A 23,557-nucleotide genomic window follows, 5' to 3' on the forward strand; every position below is an offset into this window, starting at 1 on the left:
GGGTTTTCTGTTCTGTGTAGAGGAGTTGCCATTTGTTCATATGGGCCACAGGAGACAAAAAATAAGAAAAAGCACCGTGTGATTACATGCAAACTTCTTTTTCTACAAAATTTCTCTCTTTAGGTCAAAACTCTATGGAGGTAATTAAACTGAACTAGAATTGTAAATGGGACTGTGTAAATAACTTTACAGAATTAATGTATTGGATTATTTTTGGGTTTTTACTTCTCTTACAAATTGTTCTGGGAATAGACTGGTTGTTTACATCAGATGTTTAAATGTGTCTGTTCAAAACTTCAAGGAAATTTAATTCATTCTTCATAAATTCAGTCCACAAATTTTCAGGTTTTCATTGTGTATTTGTATCGTTCAAATGAATGAACTTTGTTGTTTCAATTTATGTTTCCACTGCAAATACTATCAATTTCCTTTTCAAATCTGTTCTGCAATATTCATTTAAAGATACTTGTTTCAGAAGTATTTGTGCTAGAATATTTGTGGAGAGCAAATATGGGGTGGGGAGTGGAATGGCCAGAAAAAAAGTTATTTTATTCAGAAATTCAGACAAATTTTTGACAGAATGTTATTGTTCTGCATGTACTAGTTTGTTTTTATTGGTTTTTTTTAAAGCAATTAATTAATGGCAAACATAAGCTACTTTGTTAACTGGTACAAATAGTATATAGAGGTCTTTCGTTTCAGATTTTAAATTAAAAAAGTAGCAGGGACAGCTTCTGGAATAACATAAGTTTTCAGTACACTTTTTGAAATTTTTGGAGACATCAAGTGTAATGTAAGTGTGGTGGTAACAAGTTAGTTGTCTTTGCTTCTTCATTTCCTGTCTTTTACCACCTCTTTCCAGTACTGCAGAATTATAGTACAGATGTTGGTTTTTGCTGAATGGAATAGAGGTTGTGGCAATGGGTACCACACAACTGGGATAATTGTCTTCATTTCCTAAGAGTGATTTTCAGCTTCCAGCCTAAACTATTAGTTACCAGAAAGAGTGTGGCCACCAGAACAAGGGATAGGATCATCTTCCTGTACTTGGTGCTGGTGAGGCCACACCTCAAGTGCTGTGTCCAGTTCTGGGCTGCTCATGGCAAGAAGGACATTGTGAGGCTGAAGCAAGTCCAGGGAAGGGCAGCAGAGCTGATGAAGGGTCTGGAGCACAAGTCTTAAGAGGATCAGCTGAGGGAGCTGGGGGTGTTTAGCATGGAGAAAAGGAGGCTTGAGGGGACCTTCTCTGAAAGGAGGTTATAGTGAGATGTGGGTCAGTCTTTTCTCGCAAGAAACAAGAGATAGAACAAGAAGAAAGGGTCTCAGATTATGCCAGGGCAGGTTTAGGTTGGGTATCAGGGAAAACTTTTTCACAGAAAGGGTTGCCAAGCATTGGAACAGGCTGCCCAGGGGTAGTGGTGGAGTTACCATCCCTGGAAGTATTTAAAGGCTGTGTAGATGTGGCACTTGGGGACATCGTTTAGTGGTGGACTTGACAGTGCTGGGAAAACAGTTGGACTCAGGAGTCTCAGACATCTTTTCCAACTGAAAGGATTCTACGAAAATTGTTCCTCTGGATCATTCAGACCCTGAATCTGGTGTTATGTGAAGTGAAATCCCTCAGCTTTAATTACAGATGAAGTAGCATAGGGCATGGAAGAATTCATGGGGCAGTAGGAAGTCTCAAGGAGAGGTTTAGGGTCATTTTGGAGGTACTTCTTGCTAAAGCTCCATAATATTTCATCGTCTGTGAGTTAATATAATAATGGTCAGAAGAGGTAACTTTATATTTCTAAATGTTTTGGCTATTTGAAAGTTAAACTTATTCTTCAACTCTGTATTCTTGTGCCAGCAGCAGACCCGCTGTGGTGCTCCTAAAATGATAAATTGATAAAAGTCCTAATAGGAGGAACTCAACAGGAAAAAAACAAAATGAATTAGCTTGCTGAGACATGGCTAACATCATTGAATTTATATATGTTTCATTAAACTGAGACTTGACAGCTTTATGAGGAAACAGTGGGGTTTGCAGTGTATGAAGAACCTGTAATACTGCCAAGGCTGATCAGGTTCTGTGCCATACAGCCTATTTAATAGACAAATATTTGCACAGTGAAAACGTCACTTTAAACGACTGGTTTGATAATCCCTTAAGCTTTAAAATGATCTACAAAGACTTGAAATTTTACCCTGGTGTTTAAAATCAAAGCAAATTTTAAGAAATTGGTTCCTAAATTAGGGGATTTATGGTGACTCCTGCTGCTTCTTTCACCTTGAGGGTCCCTGCCAACTCAGAATATTCTGTGATTCTGTGATCTAACTATAACCAACATAGCAATTAGTGAAGGTTAATAAGTAAATCTAGTTCCATTTGACTGCATTTTTAAAACCTGGAATCAGTTTCAGATTCCTTCTTGTTATAGCAGCGCTATAAAACAAAACTTCAGTTTTCCTTAACAGACCTGGGACTGAGACCTTTCACTTCATTCTCCCCCCTTTTAGTCTTTCCTTCTATAATCCATGACCTTATCTTGCTTTTTGCCTTTCTTCTCATAAAAGTCAGTGGCCAGTTAGATCTTGGAAAGAAAGAGAGATCTCAATGTGAGATGTTTATATGGTGCCAATTATTTGAGAATGCTGATCTGAAAAGGCTGATAGTGAACTAGAGAAATAAAGCAACAAAGCCAAAGTATTCCAAGAAAAGGTTAAAGACTTGACAAACAGGAACACGCACACACAAAATACCAAAAATGTTTTCCTCTCTTATACCTGTTTTTAGCTGAGGGGTTAGAACATATCAGATAATTTGATAAATGCCACAAATTTAATGAGTGTAAAATGGTTACAGAGAGATATAAATAACAGCAAGGCTACCCAGCATCTGATGAAAAATAGTATGCCACTAGGTACACATTTCCCTTAGAATGTTTATTTAAAAAAAGCTAAATTTCCTAAATTCTCAAAACTAAATTTGCATATGATAAAGCAATTTTTGGCAGTGACTGATCAGATTCAGACAGATGCCCTCCACAGCCTTTTAGCTCTAATTGCAGCACAGCAATGTGTCAAGGCTGGGCACAGAATTTACTGGGGTGAAAAGCAGGAAGGAAAAAAAAGTCTTGAAAATTGCATTAATGGAAACAGCAGGCAGGTGGCAATAACCAAATAACTTTAATTGTCCAAGGAACTCATGGGAATCAATTTGCTGTGATTATTACCCACATGGTGTAAAGGAAGAAATAGCAAATTAAATAGAATGACACAAATGGTAGTAAACTATACCATAGGATTCCCATAGAGAGCTCGCAGTAGTTCTGTCCTCAAGGACACACTGTTTTAGGTAATTTTCTCCTGAAGAAAACAGAGTGTAGATGCCAGTCAGACAATGCAGCATAGTTATTATTAGCACACACAGGCAGACTAACCTAGTAAACCAGGTGCATTTTGGTTTGGGATAGACTAGAAAACTTGCAGATTCACAGTGTATAGGATTGATTTCTCCCTCAGAACTACCTTGACATTGTTTAACAGCTTACTCTGAAACAGTGTGTTGCTGTCAACTTCCCTTCTTGCTTATACAAAGCCATTCTAGGAGACCACTCTGGACCACCTATCTTCAGACTTATTTGACCTCCCAGAATCAATAATTTTTCTATCTCAGAAAGTTTTCAGCATTAGAAATGAAACTAGAAAAAATTTCTACCTGAAATGTAACTGAGACCTGCTGAGATTTTGAGAGAAGGCTCATTCAAAGCAGCAAGTATTCAGCCAACTCACTTTATTCACAGAGGACATTGGCAATGCACCTTCAAGCTTCTGGCTTGCTCAGTTACATGACACAGAGTGGGATTTAGCTGCCTAAACATAGCCAATTAGAGCTATTGGAGATGCCTTAAACCCTCTCATCTGACTTCCACTGTCACCCCAGCCAGGCACAGGTCATCTTTCAGGTCTGCAATTCTCTCTGTTATACCTGCAGAAGAGATGTCTCAAACTGAGGTGTTTGAAATGGACAGGAGGCCCATATTTCAGCAGCTGAATCCTGGCTCAGCCCTCTGCATGCTGTGTGGGTGCCCCAGTCAATATATTGCAGGCTTCTCTGAAGGCTACAGTTGCCTACAACAGGCCAGGGATGAAACTCAAAGTATTTGCTATTGGCATTGCTCTCTCTGTATAAATAGATAGCCCTTGATGAAGGAAGGGCTGACTTTCCAGACCAAGAAGTGAGTATTTGCTGGTGACATGAGAGACTGTGGGGTTTGAATTCCTGGTCTGAATCAGGCAGACCAGGTTTGAACCTGGATCTCCCATATCCTCAGGAAGTACCTTAATCATTAAGCCTTCAGGCCCTGACTTAATTTGTGCCAGGCCTTAAGTATTTGAAAGCGCTACATTTCTGCAGAGTAGCTTTGATTTTTAAAGAAATGACATTTCTGAAATGAAAATCATTTTCAATGGAAGAATACTAACGAATTCTAACTAAGGACATTGATTGGTATGGGTCTCTCAGACAAGATATTCCCTCTTCTTTCAAAGGGAAACATTCAGGAAACAAGGACAGAGTTTTGTCTTTGAAGTAAAAGACTATTGATGACTGGATCTCTGCTTCTCAAGTGGGAAACTTTTAAAATAGTTTGGAGTGGTTGGGATCTCAACTAGAAATTCCCATGCTGCATGACCAGAGTAATTCCACAGCTGAGCTTTGGGTGCTGTCTCAGGTGCCAGGCACGCTGACCCCACAGTATTGCTTGTCTGCTGCCTTCCTTCCCTTCACTTCCCCACATTTTCTATGGGGTAATAGCCAGCAAGAGGACTCAAATGATAATGCAAAATCTGCACAGTTAATTTGAAACTAATCCTAGTTTGTATCTGTGAAGTATTAATTGGGTTCTGTACAGTACACATATTATGTAGTTTGCCTGGCAAGTTGCTGGTTCTGGCAGACAGATTGAAAAGCACACCTTTAAACTCAAATCCTTAGAGTAATGGGATCAATTCCTATGTCTGGTTCAGCATATAGATTTTGGAAAACTTCTTTTAGAGTCTGCACTCAGAGCATGTTTAGACACTTTAAATGTATTATACAGTTTTAGTTTATAGCACAGTTAACTTTAAAAAATGCACAGCAGTTCAAAAAATAAACATTTTATACCAAATATCTCAAGTAATAAGTGTAATGCTCATCTCTCACCCTTTTTTATATAAAGCCAAACCAAAATAAAACATTTTCCTCTCTTTGTTTTGATATCCTTTAAAATCATTCCAATAAGCTAAATATGTCCAGTGGTGTTGTCTTATAAAACTTTTACATTAATTTCCTGCACTAAATAAACAAATCTTAATTATAGCTACCACCTCTAGCAACTATACAGTGTTCTTTAATAGGCAATAAAGTGTGATTTACAGAATACACAGTAAGGAAGTTAGATATTAAGTACTTGAATCATATAGAAATTACCTAATTTAGCAATTGTAGGTACTCTGTAGAAATTACCTAAATTAGCAATTGGACATACTCTGACAGGTTACTCAGCACTTATAAGCAGTAGGTAATATGCTAAGCATATGCTAATAATAATTAGGCACAAATAGCCTTTTCTGTGTTTGTCTGGAACTACCTTGTGTTGTGATAGCAAAATTACAATTTGGTATTGAATTACCATTGTGTTTTTACAATTGCCTGTTCTGAAAAGAGAACAGAATTTAGGGGATGATTATGGAAATTTTGTGTAACACTGTGAAAGGATGTGTTTGTGTACACGTGTCTGATATCCAGATTATCACACTAACAGACAAAAATTACTTTTCAGTAATAAAGCTTCATTGTTAAATCCTTTAAAAATCTTTTGAGCTTAATGTTCTCATGGCAGCCATAGTATTATTTCACAGGAGTGACCTTTGGGAAATTGATTAATTCCTTTAAAACTGGTTTTATTTTTAAAAACAAGCTTTAACAGCCTTAGACAAAACTAAAATACAGCTGATGCCAACAACAAGTATTTTGTACAGTATTTATTTAAAACCATTGGCAGCACCCTTTTTTTTTTGCATGTGTATATTTGGACTTCATGATTCTGTTGAGGGAAAGGAAAATATAACTTTGCAGCGCTCAGCAATCAATTACAAACTGTTTCATGTAACAAATATAGCATGTAATGGTGCTGTTTATGCTGGTAAAACATTTATGCTTTATATATGTGTATATAAAATCATAACAGTAATCATATGAATATAAATCAAAAGTGAAGCAATGCCATGCATGATGAATAGATACAACTCAGACAAGGACCTTTTGATTAAGTAGTGTAGAAAATATGATCCAAGATAATTAGAAATGTGCATTCTTAGGAGATAATAAGAAATACATCTTATATTAACTGAGACTCTCATTGCTTTAGCAAGCTTGATAATGTTGACCTAGAGTTGTCTGGTACAGTTGGCCTGTGAGGAAGGTGTAGGTCAGTGCCAGCTGAGCCACGTGGCATGTAAGTCAATCTCTGTGTGTGTAACATTGTGGGATGAATGTCCGACCAGTCCTCTGATCCTGACACAACCAGATACAGGGATGTTTAGTGCCTAATCAAAGATACCCACTGGCTGCTCTGGGCTATTATGTGCAATGTGGGTCTTCCCAGGGCTGTCAGGCTAATGTAGTGGTGTTGAGCAAAGCAGTGTAAGGTGCCTGAGAGAATTCAGGCTGGAGAATTTGAATGTTGACTGGAAAATTAATTCAGTATTTTTCACAAATAGAAATCTGTTCATAAATGGTAAGGAGAAAAACAGAGGAGTTAAGTCCTGAGAAGATTGCAAAGGAAATTTTCATCTTTACATCTCTATTTGCTTCCTTCAGTAAAACTTAGCTGGAAATGCTTGGAAGAAAATTAGACATAGCTAACTCCTAATCATCGTGTTTATATACTAACAAAAACCATCCTCCTGTGATCTGTTCCTCACATCCATGTGCCAAACAGCTCTTAAGGAATCAAACATTCTCATACCAAAAGTACTGCTTGTAGCTGGAACTTCTATGGGGACCATCTTTGATTTGAATAAAATCACATTTAGGAACTGTTTGTCTCGTTCTTACGGGAAGGTGGATATTTATCCTAAGAAAAGTCATGCCAGAAGGAAGATGTGATTGGATCCAGAAATACAGTCCTCTAATGAAATGAGAAGTTGTGCTTTACTTTATGGGTCTGTTTGCCTGAGGTATATGTTTCTTCAAACCCACAGAATGTGTCATCTAAAAAATATAACAGTCTGGTTGCAGGAAGTCTGGCAAGCAGTGCCTGAAGTGAATTGAGGCTCTTAATTCTTCCCAGTACATACAAGTAGCAATAATTTTTGTTCTGTAAAAGGCATAGTAGGCTACAGCTCTAGGGCCTAAGCCTGACATCGTTGATATCTCGTGTAACTTTGAAAAATACTCTTCTGGAAAACACGTTCTGGAGGGAAGAATGTTGATGTTTACACCTTGTTTCACACCCCTGCTTACATTTTGGAGGTTTGTTACTACTAAAAATGCTTACAAGATTCTTATTTAATAGGAAATAACATGTTCCTCTTTATAATTTAGAGGAAAATAAAAATAATAATTACCTTTTTTGTGTGATCATTTCCACTACAGTTTGCTGAGATATCACAAATAAGGAGCTTTGACAGCAAGCAACTAGAGTGGCTCTAGTTGTTACTGGAGATTGAGTGTTTCATAAAAATAGTTCTATACTTCTTAATTATTACTTACAATTCAAGCTGAAATGGAGAAAGGAAATAGATAGAGAAATTACGATGCAGATCTTTTTTTTTTTTTCTTCAGGAGATCTGAGCAGGCTTTTGAAATAATGTTGGCACAGACATTTAAAAATCTGCTTTCTATATGTGATACATACATACAAAGCCTACAGTTGTTCTCCTTTTTGAAAAGGCTGAAGATTTATCTTGAGGAAATCCTTGACTAATTGGAAAAACTTCCAAAATATCTTGCAAGATATATTTGAATCTTTTTCCCCCCCCCCTCTTTTCTTTGGGAATTATAGAATATAGAATGATCTTAACAATCTGTTTTGGTTAAGAAATAAAGATAAGACAAATATTATTTATGGTAATAATAACAACAGGTAGAAGCATTAAAATTGTGTAAATTAAGGGTTTTTGTAGTGTTGTGATATCTTCCTTCCCTGGGTTTTTTTGCTTGCTGCAGCAGTGAGCAGTGTCTAACAGAAATGGATGGCTTGTGCTTATTTCCTGGGCTGATGGCTGTTGTATCAGCTCTAATATATTTCCACAGAGCAACCTGAGATTTAGTATAATTTTACTATAAATGCATTATGGGAAGCGAAGGGCACTTACGGGTCCCAATTACTTCTGGGAACTGAGTGAAACCAGTGGAACTACAAGTCCTCTGAAGGTGAAGGCAGATGAAAGAGATTTATAGCAAAACATTTTTATTTTGTTTGTAGTAATGCATATTTGAATTTCACTTAACTATAGAAGTGGTTTAGAATTTGGAAATGGGTAGCTAGATAGAGGAAAGAAACACAAATTATTGCCCAGGGGTAAGAGGGCACAAAGAATTCAGCCACTCTATATTTTCTTTGGCAGCAGTAAAGGACACACACCTGCAACAAATGAAGTCTTGTTAGTTCTCTTGCACATAGAAAAAACTGTGCTAAGCTGAAAGCTGTTTACTTGTGCTACCAATATTCTGCTGTTTACTGAGTATAAAAGGTAGTAAAAATGAGGGGTTTTTCTATTATTTTTCTATTTTAGTATGTTTTTCTAATAATTGAAAATACTAACTTATATGTTTTTCTACTCCTTTTTTTAAGTTCCAAAACTACTCTCTCTTTGATCAAGAATTAGACAAAGAAATTTCACCTCCTGTGTAAAAGCTTTCCAAAGTTACTAATGAACAAATGACAACAGAAGATGAAAGAATGAAGGGGAAATGCAGGTTACAGATTTACCAAAGCTTTTTCCAGCATTATTACTGGCAGAAGACTTTGCATTCCATTTGTGCTACATCTAATAGATTATTTGGGAAGTTAACTATTTGCAAATACTTTAACGTATTCTGGGAACACTTACCTGCTCCAGCTATGTGTGCAAAGCACCCCTGATCTTTTACATTGTGAGTACCTGTGCCAGATGAAGAAAGCAGGTGACCTACTCAACTGTGTATAACTAATAGAACAATTAAGAGTAACTAATTTGTTGTGCTGTAAAAGGTGTGTATATCCTTTCAGGATATGCTCCCTGAGATTTTAAAACCTGTTCATATGAGAAATATGCATTTCCTGTAAGGATAGTTAAAATGTCACTTCTTTAAAATCTTGGAACCTTCAAGGTTGGAAGCAAACACACTGAAACCCTTTGGGAAACTGGAAACATTTAATACCTAGAGGGAAAAGCTCCCATTTCTAGCTGTGCAGGGTGACATAATATTGATTTTTACACCCAGCGCTCAATCTTTTGGGTTCAGCATTTGGAGCCACTGTAACCTGGGGAGAAAAATGCTGTAACTGAGATGTTGGTGAGGAGAAAACCTGTTTAGGTGACAAAATAAATTTGTGTCTTGCGCCTCTTGGATGTTTGATGTGTTCAAAGTACTTCTGGTAGAAATAGAATAACAGGTAGAACACAATGTCGAAATGTCTGATAAGTGCAATTCAATAGCTGCCTCTGATTTTTATTGCAGGGGTAGCATTTCCTTGTATATGTTTTAGGAGAAGTGAGATCTTGCCAGGAGTTGCATGCACTGTCATCTTAAAGGATTTGTGCCAGGAGCTCCCACTGGAGCTTAGGGGTAGGACAGTGCTGCATGCCAGACTTCAGCCTGGGTATCCTGCCAGGAACCTGTGTGAGCTCCTGCACGATGTGACTTGTCTGAGTCGGTGTGGTGCTGCCCAAGGAGTCAGGGTAGGAGGACAGCCTCAAACTCCAGTGTGCCACCTGTTTTGTGTTCCTGACTTTCTGCACTGTTGTCCGTTTCTGCTTCTGGAGTTGTTTCTTTCCCTTTCCATGACTGTGCCAGTTTTCAGATGTCCTTTGATATTCACATTGCTGTGCTTTCAATGCTTTGCTTCCTTTTTCATTACCTCCTTTGTAGACTAAGTCATTGAAATAAAATGTTGGATTGAAATTTAGCTTTTAAGAAGTAAATTATAACTATACTGCCAAATGAAATAATATATTTAATGTCTGGTCAAACAAAACATTTCCTTCAGTGGTACTTTTGTTATTCACTGTGGTGAAAATATGCCCAAAAGTAAAACCCAAATAGTGTTGGCAATACAATATTTTATAAAAAAGATTTAATTTTTTTTTTGGCATATCCAACCAGCCCCAAAGTACTAATTACCCAGATCTATCACCAGCCTTCTGTTTACTGTCTGATGTCAGGGTCCAGTCCTTTTTTAAAAAGCTTAATTTAAAAGAAATACAACCAAAGAAGAACAAATAGACTGTCTCATCCATGAAGGGTGGTCATGATTCTTTGGCTTAGAGGAAAAAAAAAGACAAATCTTTGCCACTTGCTTTGGCCTTGCAGCCCCTGTGAATTATGGATCTTTCATAACTGGGGAAAGAATGTAGCGCTCACCCTTCATGGGTGAAATAGCTTATTCATATTCAGGAACAGGTAGCAAACAATTATAAATGGATTTAAAGAGATGCTGAGATCATAGTCTGGAAATATCAATTATTCTAAACTGGTTTCAGGGTTTTTTTCTTCCCCTCTCCTTGTTTTTCATATATGGGATCTAGCAGTGACACCTGGACATTTAGTATTGGATAGAGCTCTAGAATTATTAACCAGGCTACAGAAAGAGCATTACTTTTAAAGTAAAATTAAAACAAACAAACAACAGAAAACCCCAAACAAACAAAAGTACCTAAATTCTTCACTAAGATGAAGCAGCCAAGTTATTATAGTGCCTTTCAGCTGTGTTTTGGCTGTATCTATGACCACCTTTTGCAGGAGTACAGTCAGTGCAAGGTACCTAAGAGTAGGTTGCCTGTGACTGAGAGAGAAATAAAGTAATTTTATGGCATTTGAATTGCTGTGAGCTTTAGTGGCTCTACAGTTTGTGCTTCCTTGTGTTCCATACTCTGTTTCCATGCTTGTGGTGACTTGAGGACGGTGAGACAAAGATATGCCCTTACTCTACCACTGACCATAAAATCTTTATATCCCACTCTGTTTGCCACTGGCAGCAGCAGCGTCATCTTCAAGTTCCACTTTCCCTGAGGACTCCTGAGGGGGCAACTCTTCCTGAGCAAGATTCTCTCTCCGCAAAGGAGAAGTGGAGAATACAGCCTGGATTCACCTGAGCCAGCTTCAGGCCTTTAACTGAGCTCTGCTCACAGTCACTGGAGAGAGATAAAAACTCTGTGCTTTTTGCTGATTAGGATCCCAACTTAGATGTCTTTATTAGCTGTCTACTGTCACCAGAAATGAATCTACCCATATGAAATTTGTCATCTTAAGTTCAAATATAAAGAAGGATGGCCTGAAAGAAGAATTTTTAACCAGGGATAATTAAAATTCAAATGGCACCTGCATGGAGTAGATTAGAGTCAACCTGTCATCTTTCTCAAGTGCTCGCATAAGAGAACATCATTACTAGGGCACCAAGTAAAATAGCCTGAGGCTTCTCTAGGATATATTTTGCAGCAGTGCTGTGCAAGAATGAGAGCAGATGGAGGTGAATGGATGGTAGCTGTGTGAGGCACCCACTGACAGTGTAGGTGCTGCCTCCAAAAAAAGAGAAAGCAAAGAACAACAGTCTGGGGATGAAAAGGGAAGTTGCCAGGAGCTAAAATGGTGGCAAAAGTGTTTCTGTCAGGATGTGAAAAGGCACACCTGGAATAGTGCTATCGCTATTTTTCCTAATTTACAGATAATACGTTCTGCAAATGACATTCTGCTATATATTAGTAGTAAAAACTTCTTTTCTGCTCTGTTTCCTCTTCCCCACTATGGGATTAAAAATGCTAAGAGAAGGATCAGAAGCAGAAAGATGAGGAGCTGTTGCTTGACTCTTTAACCCTGTCTGAAAACTCCATGGTGCAGTTTGACCATTCCTGCAAAAACCACAAATTGGTTTCTGGCAACACAGAGCGGAGAATAACCTTGCAAAAGCAAGTTCTCCCCAAACACCCAGTTGTACTGGCAGTGAAGGAAACCCATTTGTTTCAGTGGTGTAACACTACCATTACAGAAGAACATTTTGACTACTGGAGCTCTCTAGATGTGGAGTTTGCCTGATTCTTAGCAGGGAAGGAAGCCTGAAGGGCCTCTTTCAGCAACTGTTAACTTGAAGCTTTAAAAGAGGAGCTGGCAGGCCCATGAGTTTCTTGATGACTGTTTGGCTTGATATTTCAAAGGGTGACTTTTATGTACTATAAAGCTTTTGGCCTGCTTTGTAAGGTAACCCTTTATATCCTGTTGAAACAATAATATACATCTCCTACGTGTCTTGGGTTTGCATATATACACATTTATTTGTATATATACAGATCCATACAGGTATATTTACAAGTATCCATAGATATATATACACGTATCTGTATATGGTTTTGATGTGCTGTGTTTCTATGGCTATAGGTACATCTATATCAACCTATTTAACTTTTCTTTTCATTTTCTTCTCTGTTTTCTACATCATGAAGTAGACTACCTACATATGTGTTTGAAATGGCTTTCAATCAGTCACCACTACAGTATTGGGGTGGTAGAAGTGCACTCTTATTAATGGGTTTAAACAACTGTCTTTGTTATGCTCCTGGGCCTAATTCTTGGCAACAGCAAATTGCTGAAACTCTACTAAAATTGTTGCATTGACTTTCCTGGGGCATTTTGTGTGCTCTGAGGGTTCGGCCTTGTGTGAGTAAGCACAGGCTGACAGCCGGGACAGCCCCAAACCCATGGTCAAAACAAGAAGAATAAATGTGTTTCTCCTCCCTCACTGGTCAGGAATCCCCAGAGCAACACCTGGGCAGAGGTGCAGCAGGGACACAGGCACCACGATACCTGAGGATCACTGGCCTCCTCTGCGCTCTGCACACACAAATCCACAGAACAGAAAGTTTTTCTGTCCTTTCTCTTCCTTTTTCAGGCATTACTGTGTGAACTTCTCAGAATAAGTTACATGCTTATACCTCTTCCCTGTGTTATGTGGGAATATTGTCACAAAAATCAAGTGAACCTGTTGCAACCAACAGTTCTGGGGCACTTCAGTCCTGGCATGGGCACAGGAGGTACAATTAAGTCGCTATAGCAGAAAAATTCTGTGTTTGTTTTTCTTCTGAAAACCAAGATTCTCAGGGAATTCAAGAAGAGAGGGAATCCAGGAGGACTGTCTTCCTGCAAATGACGTCAAGCTAATGAAACTTCATTCTCCCCTGGGAATGACTGTGAGCCTATTCGTATTTGGTGAGCTCCAACCAAAGGTGGCACTAGGGGATCACAAGTGAGTCTTTACATATGCTCTGTGCTCTTCATTCTCGCTCTGTAGTTGTCTTCTCTCCTCAATTCCTTCCCTTTACACACTTTTTCAGGTGATATTTTCTAAAAATAGACAACTGTTTTCACTGACCCAGGCTGGAGATACAGAGATAGGAATGATGACGAGGATGGAAAGATGATGGTGTTCTCTTTGTAATACTAAAGGGAGATGTACTTAGTATGTGTCTGTCTCTGCAGGATGGTGTAATTCTGTAAATGTGCATTAAATTATAGTTCTAAAAATCCCTCAGGAATTAGGTCTGTTAAGCTGCAGTAATTTCTCTTGCTTGACATCATATCTGCCGAAATTCAAATCCCCCCATTCCTCTTATGTTCCAGCTCAATGTATATTGAGGAGACTTCAGAAAACACTTCATTTTCACTGGTGGGCTCTGACAGTTGTCCACTGCCTGTGTCTTTCAGCTCCTTTATATCTATCCATCTTAAAGTTGGGGCCAAATCTTGGAGGACAAGGTATGCATTGCTGCTGCTGCAAACACTTGTGGGAGCTGCTAAACTGCTGAACTGCTAATCTTTGTGTAAAATTAACCTGGAAATGTATGTGATGCAGCAGGTTTCCTAAAACAAAATGAAAGGTAAATTTTATTTACCTGTCTATAAGAAAGCAGTTATTAAATAACATAGATGAAGTATTACTGCTTTTAATCCATGTGAAATATGCTTTATAACTACCACCGTGTTAAAAAATGGACAAATTAGATTGAATAAAGAGTTATATCATGCCTTAAACAATATAAAATCACTTTCATCTATGTCACTCTTTTCCAGCTCTGTCCCTCTCCTTTGGGTCTTATTTGCGTCCTTAAAAGTAAGGTCACAGGCTGGATGAGTGCCGCTTGCATCAGCGGACAGCAGCCTGCCTTATGCCATGTACCAACAGAGGGGTAAGGACATAGATTTGCTAAAGGGGTGGTATGTCATCATGAGCTCTCACAAGTACTTCTTTTGAGCCACATTTCATTGTGCAACTTCAAATACACAAAAACACATCATTACATTTTTAAAAACATATTCTCCGCCCTCGTGCTACCTGTGCTCCCTGCCTCTACCTGGGACTTGGTTCACTACAGTACCTGTTTCTGTCAAGAATTCACAGGCACAAAAGGTTTATACACCTCACATGAAATGGTGACTGCATGTATTAAAAAATACCTGAAATCATGTTCTCTGTCCACAGTATGTGTTCTAGAGCTTCCTGTGCATTGCCAAGACCTTCCTGAAATGTGGGCATTGTGGCACCTCAGTGTGTGCAGCGAGAGGGGTTTCTGATGGACTGGGTGTCTTATTGTGGGGAAAGAAGCCAGCCTTCCAAACAAGAGAGGGAGGGCCTGGAAGATTTGGGGTTTGTATAGGTCTCTTCCCTCCTTGCCTCCCACCACAGCTCTTTATTTTTTTTAAATAATTTGTATGGTAAGTGCGAACTATCCAAGCAGAGCCCTGCCCCCTGCCACGTGCTGATGACACAGTTTAAATCACTGCCATGTGCTGTGCTCTCTGTTCTGTTTACCCGACCACAGTAAATACGTGCTGGTAATGACAAGAGACTGAAAGTGGTTCAGAAAAGCAAAGATACTAAAACCTGAACCTGAATCTTAGTACCACTATAACACAGATAATTTTGTCTTTGCTGTCCCAGAGTGACTGAATGTCAGTAGCGCTTGTCAGTGGGTATTGCTGAGGTTTCAGCTGATTGCAGACTGTTCTGAGGGAAATGATGTTCTTACAGAGAGCTGAAGAGATCATTGTTGGGTGTAAATTGTTCCCGAATTGACTGTAGTTCCCTAGGTCTCTCCAGCCAGCCCAAGGGTCTGTTCCTGTCATTGTCATGCTGTTCCCTGCACTCTCTTGCCTCTCTGGGAGGTGAAGCAGGGCAGAGGGACAGCCTGGCTGCCAGAGGCTCCCTGCCCTCTGCCTGGCACATGTAGTGAGATTAGGCCATGCAAAGTTCAGATATTTTGTGTTAGTGTGTTTCTTGTCTCCTTTTACATCCCATTTGAGTGGATATTGGAGATAGCAATCCCATTTCATGTCATTTCCTTCAAAAAAAGAATGATGGAACAAGATAAAGTTTTCTGAGGATGCATGTGGGTCTGCAGTCAACAGGGAGATAGATAAAATCAAAGCTAAATGGAGTTGTGATTGTCCCTATAAACTCAATTTTCTGAAAGTATGTGATATTCATCCTTCACATGTTTTGAAGCTGTCATATAGTTAAAGAGCTCTTATGTACCTCTGGAATACCCTTCACTCCTTTTTTGCTCTTCTGATTTTTTTTCTTTTTTTTTTTTACGTGTGGTGGGATATGACAGACTTTTTCAGGTCTCTTTCAAGAGCTGTTGTAGGTTCAGATGTGCTGGGGTCTTCTGATCCAAATCCCTCTCAAGTCAATGAACTGAAACTTTCTTGTAGCTCAGTGGTCTTTACATAAGACCCCAAGTTAGTAAAAGGGAATGATAGTCCTTAGCTTTTAAGATTAAGTTGTGCTTACAAACCCCTCTTTAGTAGACATGTGCTTCCTCAATAGTAAACCTTCACTCACATGAGACAGGTTCAGTGTTTGGAAAAATACATGGATTTTGTTGTGTAATGTCCATCACTTTTACATCCTGAGTTTTATGGAACTCTTCCACTGCATAATGCAAAAATAAAGGTGGAAAGGAGAAAGGTCTCCACTTGTTGAACATCTGAACTTGGGAGTGTCATTTACCATATGCCTTCAGATTTTTAGCTTCTATTGGCTTGACAAAACTGGTACTCAGATTCTGAGGGATGTGGTCAGCTACCAGGGTAAAATGATGAAGTTTCTGCTTCCCGATACCGAGGATTTTAAATGACTTAAAACTATGGAGGAAGGGAGGGAACAGTGCAGGATGTGACCTAACTGGGGGAAAGAAAGTGGAAATGTTTAACTCTACAGTGTGGGTTTCAGATATAAGTACTTTTTTTCTTTTTGACTCAGAGATAGATTTTCTGGCTGTCTACCAATTTTGTGTTATCGTATTCCCACCACATAATTGCATGTGCAGTATTATAGTGAAATGTTTCCAGGCCTGGTCTCTGGAGCAAATGTATGGACTATCTGAACAATATAGTTCATGCCTGAATACTCATTCAAGAGTGCAAAAATTCCTCCCTAAACATAGGATGTTGAATAACACCTAGAAAAGTGAAGAAAAAGGATTACAGAAACTACTCATATTACAGAAAAATATTTGTCTTTGACCTCTGCATGTCAGGTAGGTCCTCTAGACAACAAACAATAGGGAGACAGCTGTTTCTCATGGAGTTTTTGGAGTTACTATAAATTATTTAAATGTAAAGGGACAGAGATAGGCTAATTCTATAATCAGTTAGTTGTGAACCTTCTTAGATGTGTAGGTATTCAAATGAGCATCCATACTTTGCTCTCACAAATCACTTGCTATTCAGGAAAATATTCCTGGGAATATCTTTGAATAATTTCATTTTTATACCAAAATAGGATGAAAACATTTTCAAAACATCAGTGCTCCTTCCAGTTTAAATCCTTTGCCTGATCAGCTCCACTTTTTAAGGAATTCTGGTTTTTACATTTTGACTCAAAACCAGATGAAAATTAAAACAAACAAAACAAACCAAAACAACTCATACAAAACTGTACATACCCACAATAAAATACAGGTGGAATTCAGTAAGAGAAAATCACTATAAGAAGCAGCAATTTTTCTTTCCTTGGAATTCAGGATGGGGTTTTTAAATACTTAATTATACCAAGCTGTAGTGTTTTCTATATAAATAAATAGTATTTTCTTCTCTCTGCCTTGTTACCTCCAGACGCACATTTTCTTTTGTCTCCTGGGGAAGAAGAAAGGAAAAATGAGAGGAAAATTTCTCAAGGTTAAGGTTTTCTCTCAAGAACTTGCTCTTTGTGTATTTACCATAACTTTATCCTTTATACAGTAGTCTTTGCATGGTTTGGCCTAGCCTGTCTATAGAGCAAGTAATACTAAGTCATCTATTGGTCCTTTACATAGTTATATCATGTTTGTGTCCAGACAAGATGACCTTGTTATTTGTTATCCAGCCCTTCTGACCAAGAAGTAAATGCACCTTAGACAGCCCCCACAGCCATTGAGAATGAGGCTTTGAGGCTTGTGGTGCTGAGAGAAGAGGTGGTTCATCTCTTGTTGCAATTTAATGGGCTTTTGCATATACAAACACATACTGGTAAATGCAGAATATTCTCGGTCCCTGACTTCTGCCACTCTACAATACTCAGTCTTTCCTACCCTCAGCTCAACTTTAAATTCAAGTTGCTGAAGAGCAGCTCAAGGCACTTATTGCCTGGAATTCATATAATGGTGCTTTAGGTGAATTGTGACTCAATTTCATAGGCTTTGTGGTAAAATTTATGCCTCTGTGTGATGTGAGACAATGACTGACTGTCTCGTTGATATTCATTCTACATTAGGATTCCTGATTTTCCTGAGATAGGGACTACAATCAAACCTGTGAGTAATCTCACATTCCTGCATGCTGATATTATCATATTATCAGAGCAACCCACAGATTTAATGCAGTTAAATCCCAATAGGCAGGTAAATATTTTTATCCTTATTTTGCAGACAAGAAAATTAAGGAAAGGTATGAAGGATTATATCCACAAAATGTGATAGGTGACCAGTTAGGAATGATTGAAGTACCTTTGAAGTTTTGGCTTAAAATTCTTTTCTGTAGTTCTTTAGCAGGTCTTTTGTGAATTAAGGTTTTGTGAACTTCCTGGAATGATAATTTAAATTTCTCCTCTGACTGACACTGTTTTCCTTTGTATTGTGAGAAAGATTGAATGAACATGATACAAACTACTATCCGAAATAAAATGTAGTTTGGGACTTTCAGCATGATGATTAATATCCAGACTGTGTTGGTTGTTGTAGAAGCAGAGTAAGAGGCTTTGTCTTTCTGTCCAGCACCTTTCATCCTCCTTACTATTTACTTCTTCATGGATATCGTGAGAGTTACTGCTTGTTTGCTTTTGGTGAACATATCATAACTTATCTTCTGCAATTAATTAATTTTTCCTCAGAATTTGAAAGCTGAATTGAAGTGAGATAGACCCAAACTCTATGTAAATGCTCAAAGGTAATAAAATTTTAATTTAGTTTAAAAAAAAGTTTTTAACAAATAAAAACTCCTGAATGCCAGTTGCTAAATACAAGAATCATTTGAGCTCTGCTCCACTTCACTGAATGCTGTTGTCTTATTATGAAGGGAACATGGGAAATAGTCTTGTAAAAATACAGTATTTCTAACTAAAGGTAAAAGTAACTTTTCCTCTCCCACTTTCTGACTACAATTAATTCTTCTCATGCTGATGTTTTGCTAGGGATGAAGAAGGAAAAGCAGAGATATTAGCATTATTTAAGCTAGGATTAGAATGAATGCACAACTTCAAACTTCATGGTTGGTTACAGGGATGATCTTTGTTTGTTTGTTTGCCTTCTGATTACAGCTTTAAGGAGCATGCATTCCTATGGAGAATGAGATGAATGTAAATGTAAATTGTTATTGATACTTCAAGGCAATTTCATGTCCTTAAAGTTCAGCCATTTGTGTTTCCTTCCTTATAGAAATTGCATCTGAATGACCATGATGAATTATTCCAGTATGTGTTCATCCCAGTCTATTTTAGTGCCTCTTTCTAAAGCAAGGAAGAATAGGCTTGTTTTTTCTGGTGTTTGTAAAATATACAACTTACTGTCTTTTTCAGTCAACTCAAAATCACATTCAAGTTTAAACAATTATTCAAAATGCCTTATAGTCCAGTCTGGTAAAATGCTGATAGTCCTCAGGGTCACTGAAATTCTCTACAATTACCAAGTCCCCAGCAATACCACTCTGTGTACAGGATCAGGATCAAAAAATTGGTTTGTTTCCCAGTTGGATAAATGTTAACCTACAATCTTAATAAAATGGGAAAGCTGGGGGATACTCCTCCACCTCTCATCTGCTCCTAGAAGATCCATGTGCATGATGAAATTGGGAACCCAGACTAGCCTTTAGCGTTTTCTTTTCAAAAGAGCAACAGGGAGCTGCAGAGATGTTTGGAAAAGGTGCATTCTTCAGACTGAAATGTGAAGAAGCTGCAGGTCTCTCAGTAAGGTAAGACATGTCTGGACATTCTTAATGTAAATGAAATTGTGAATCCATTAATATGAAACACTGATGTTGCCTTTGAACAGAAATGCAGATGTCACATTTCTTTTAGAATCAGCAGAATCTGAGGCCTTGTGGATCTGCTGGTATTAGAAGATGAAGAGTAAGGGACATTAACTCCTTTGGGAGCAAAAACAAACTTTGGAACTGCAGCGTGAAAGAAGTGCACAGTTTAGGTGTGGTAAAAGCATTTTCATTTGAAAGCCATCAGGCAAAGACTTGTGCTGAAGCTGAAATTTTACCAGCTTTATGTGTCACTCCATCAAGTTTATGTGAGCATGGAGGCTGAGCCTATCTAAAATGATTTATTAGATGGAAGTTGAACAAAGAAGAAGATTAGAAAGATCAGAAATCATGAGAATAATCAAACCTTGAACTATTGAGTTTGACTGTTTCTTCGAGGAACAACACCGTGCTAGTCTTCAGAATCCCTAAAATGTATGCAGGAGCACAAGTACTCTGCTAGCTTCTGCTTGCTGTTGCTTGCATCTGAATGCTAATATTAGTATGTTATTAAAAAGTTAAACAAGGCTTTAGGCCAAGCCCTGAGCTGGCAAGATATACAGAGTAGTGACATATGAATCAGTCATAGTTATTGTGTAAAGAAGGGAAAATGCTTCAAGGGCCATAGAGCATTGTCTCCTTTTTTTTCCAGTGCTTTCTGAAAGGCAGGGCTCTGGAGTGGAGCTTACAGGGTGTTTCACAGAGCTGCTCTCTTGTGCTACATGCTGCAATGTGTAAAATGCAAGTTCTCCTTTCTTTTGTCTTATTTGAAAGCCAATAGAAGACTCCAGAGTAAAGAGCTGCATGTCATGTCTGGTTCCTGGTCTCATGGTTATTCAAACTGGTGAGCCAGGGACAGTTTATTGATTCTTCAGTATGATTTGGGCTTCCTTTCCAAACAGGTTAGTTGTGCAGTAGCCCCTGACTCCTGGTGTAGACGTGGCTTATAATAACTCTGCCCTGCAAGCGCTGTAACGGCAGCGCTGCTATAAATAGAGCATTCTGTGTGGTATTGCCCTGGTGTGGTTAAACGGAGTCAGGTGGGGATGAAAACACCTGTGAGAAAATAAGAAAAGTATTTTTCTTTTCCCAATGGACATTTGTGCTTTTTCAATATTTTAGGTTAAGGAAGATGGTAAAGAGAGAGTAGCTGGAAAAGTCTTGGTGAGACACTGTCAAGCATTTATCCTTTCTGAAATGAGATACAAAGTTCCTAAAGATAAAATGCCAGCTTCCTCTTCATGGATGGAACAGCCATTAAATACTTGAAGTATTCAAAAATGAGTGATATTCTTGATATACAAGGCATAAACTTTAAACTTGGATTAGACCGTCGCACCTTGAACCTGGCTGAAACTGATTTGTGCAGAAAACTACATGGAAAAGAAGGCTTGAATGACCTGTCTCCTTTTTACAGACACAGCCAGCATGGACACTCTGGAAAGGCACTGAAGTACAGTGGAAATTCACTGTAGGAGAAGTGGCATGCAGTGGGTGTGTGCTGGTGACCAAAGCTCTCAAATAGAAGTGGTACTCCTTTACTGCTTCTCTTATGCCATTTTAGTTTAGGTGGTAATCTGTACCATAAGCAGTAAAAGTAAAAATGTAGCTGCATAAGTGTTTCTCATTTGTCTGGAATTGTGCACTCCTCTTCAGCATCCTTTGGAAGCAGGTGGCTGCTGTACCCCCAAGACAGGGCTGGCAGACTTGGAACCGACAAGCAAAAGGCAGCAGCTCACAGTTACTTATAAAGCCCTCTTGGCTGCTGTCAGTATTGCTTCAGCTGGGACTTTCTGGAGCCTGCTTCTATAAATATACAACAATTCAATTGTGTAATTGCCATTACCAATGTGAATTCAATTTGCCTATATTTTTATACCATAGCATTAGGTTGTAGAATCTTGAACTGCTATAGATTCTACTAATGAATACTGATCACTCCAGATCCTGAGAGGCAGAAATGAAGTCATCAGAAGCAGATGGGGTATGGAACAAAATGAAAAATAGAAGGCATATTCAGTAAACTTGTTTTGTTTTTAATCCAATGTTGTTTATGCTGAATAATTTTTTCTGATCACCTGATCCACAAAAATTAAATTAGAATTCTGATTCCAAGAACTTTTGAGTCAGACTGTGCTTGTTAAATGTTATCAGGGTGTTTTAACTGAAAAGAAGCTTCAGTTGGGAGGTGGGATGGAATCTGTTGGGAAAATTCTTACATACTACCCCTGAAATGCAAGAATCACTGCAAAAACTGGAGAGGGAGCCTAATATTGCTCAGTCTTTTCTCAGCAAGAGAATCTGTTTGCGAAAGTATTGTCCAGAATTGTGTAGTGGGCACTTTGAGCTAGACAGACACCTCTACCTTATTTTTGGTGAGCAATGATTGGATCTCCAATATCAAAGCATTTAAAGCTTGGGCTGGCTTCCCACTCCCTTGATGCAAAGCTTGCTGCTAACTACCTTGGGCCACAGGACCATCTTAAATACCATCATTAATAGCTGTTAGTAGCTTATATAAAGCATCTCTTACATTTCCTTTAATTCATATAGAATTGTTGTTGCATTCTCTGTTGACAGCTTTGCATGTGTGCTTCCCTGACAGGGACAGGAAATACTATTGCACTTAACTGTGCATACAGGAATTACTCCATGATGTGTCTTTAAATGTGTGCACAGAGGGAGGATCTATGAGAAAAAGGCAGTGTGCATCTGCACAGTGTTGTGTTCCATGGATTCTGCTACAGGCAAATTCCCTGTGAAAGATATTCACCAGTACAAACCAGCATGAGGAAGGGAATAGAAGGGAAGTGTAAGGCTCAGGCCCATTATTATGTATTTAGATGTTCAGTGTACTCAGTGAGGGATATTCTGGACTCCAGGGGTTACAGTGCATCAGCTCTGCAGATGTCTTGGGGGCTGTGTAAGGAAAGGAATCTTTCCCACTGTATTTCTTATCACTACCTTTCCAGGCTGCCTGGATGCTTCAGCACTTGCCTGTGAGAGTAAGCTCCTCTGCAGACAAAAATATCTGAAACAATAGAGAATTCTGCCCCAGAGTTCTGTGCAAGGCTTACTCCTCTTCTGTTGGATTTGTGTGGCAGTTTGACCTAATTTTGCAAATACAAATCTAGACTTGTGTTCAGTACAGTTAATCTCCATTTCTTCTTTTCATACGGACTTATCAAAGTTTTTGACTATCTTCTGATCTGTGCAGGATCATGTCCTTAGTCACTGCCCCATGTTGATACTGGCATAGTTTCAAATATAATGAATATCTGAATAAACAACCCTGAAAAAATATATGTGTAGATATATATATGCTCAAGATTATATTTATTAGTTTGGCCTTTGGCCAAATGCCTAAGTACAACTGCTGTCTTAAATAAAGATCAGTCTCTGATAGTCACTAGCTTTAGGCAAACTTTTTCCTTTTACAGTTTAGACCAACCATGGTTCTTTGGATCATCATATTCACTTGATTGAATAACTACTGATTTTAATAGGGGTGATAGCAAGGGAAAGACTTCTTAGAATTGGGATATTAAATAGACTTAGTGAAGTGACATATTCTGTGCACTGAAAAAAAAGAAAAATTATGCGCTTCAGACTGAGATGGTGGAAGGGTAATTCACTCCAAATTGAAACCTCTTGGATTCACAAGTTAAAAGTAATGCCTTCTATTAGCTAGGAATTAATTACTTTCTCTCTCACGCAGTCTCTTCCATAATAGTGAGCCAGATCTCCTGGTTTGGCTCCGACTGTAGTGCCCCGAGCCTTGTCCCACTGCTGGCCGAGCACGGCAGGAGCACTCGGTACTGAGAGGGTGTG

This window comes from Pithys albifrons, chromosome 11 (assembly GCF_047495875.1).
Source record: "Pithys albifrons albifrons isolate INPA30051 chromosome 11, PitAlb_v1, whole genome shotgun sequence".
In the NCBI taxonomy this organism is placed as follows: domain Eukaryota; kingdom Metazoa; phylum Chordata; class Aves; order Passeriformes; family Thamnophilidae; genus Pithys; species Pithys albifrons.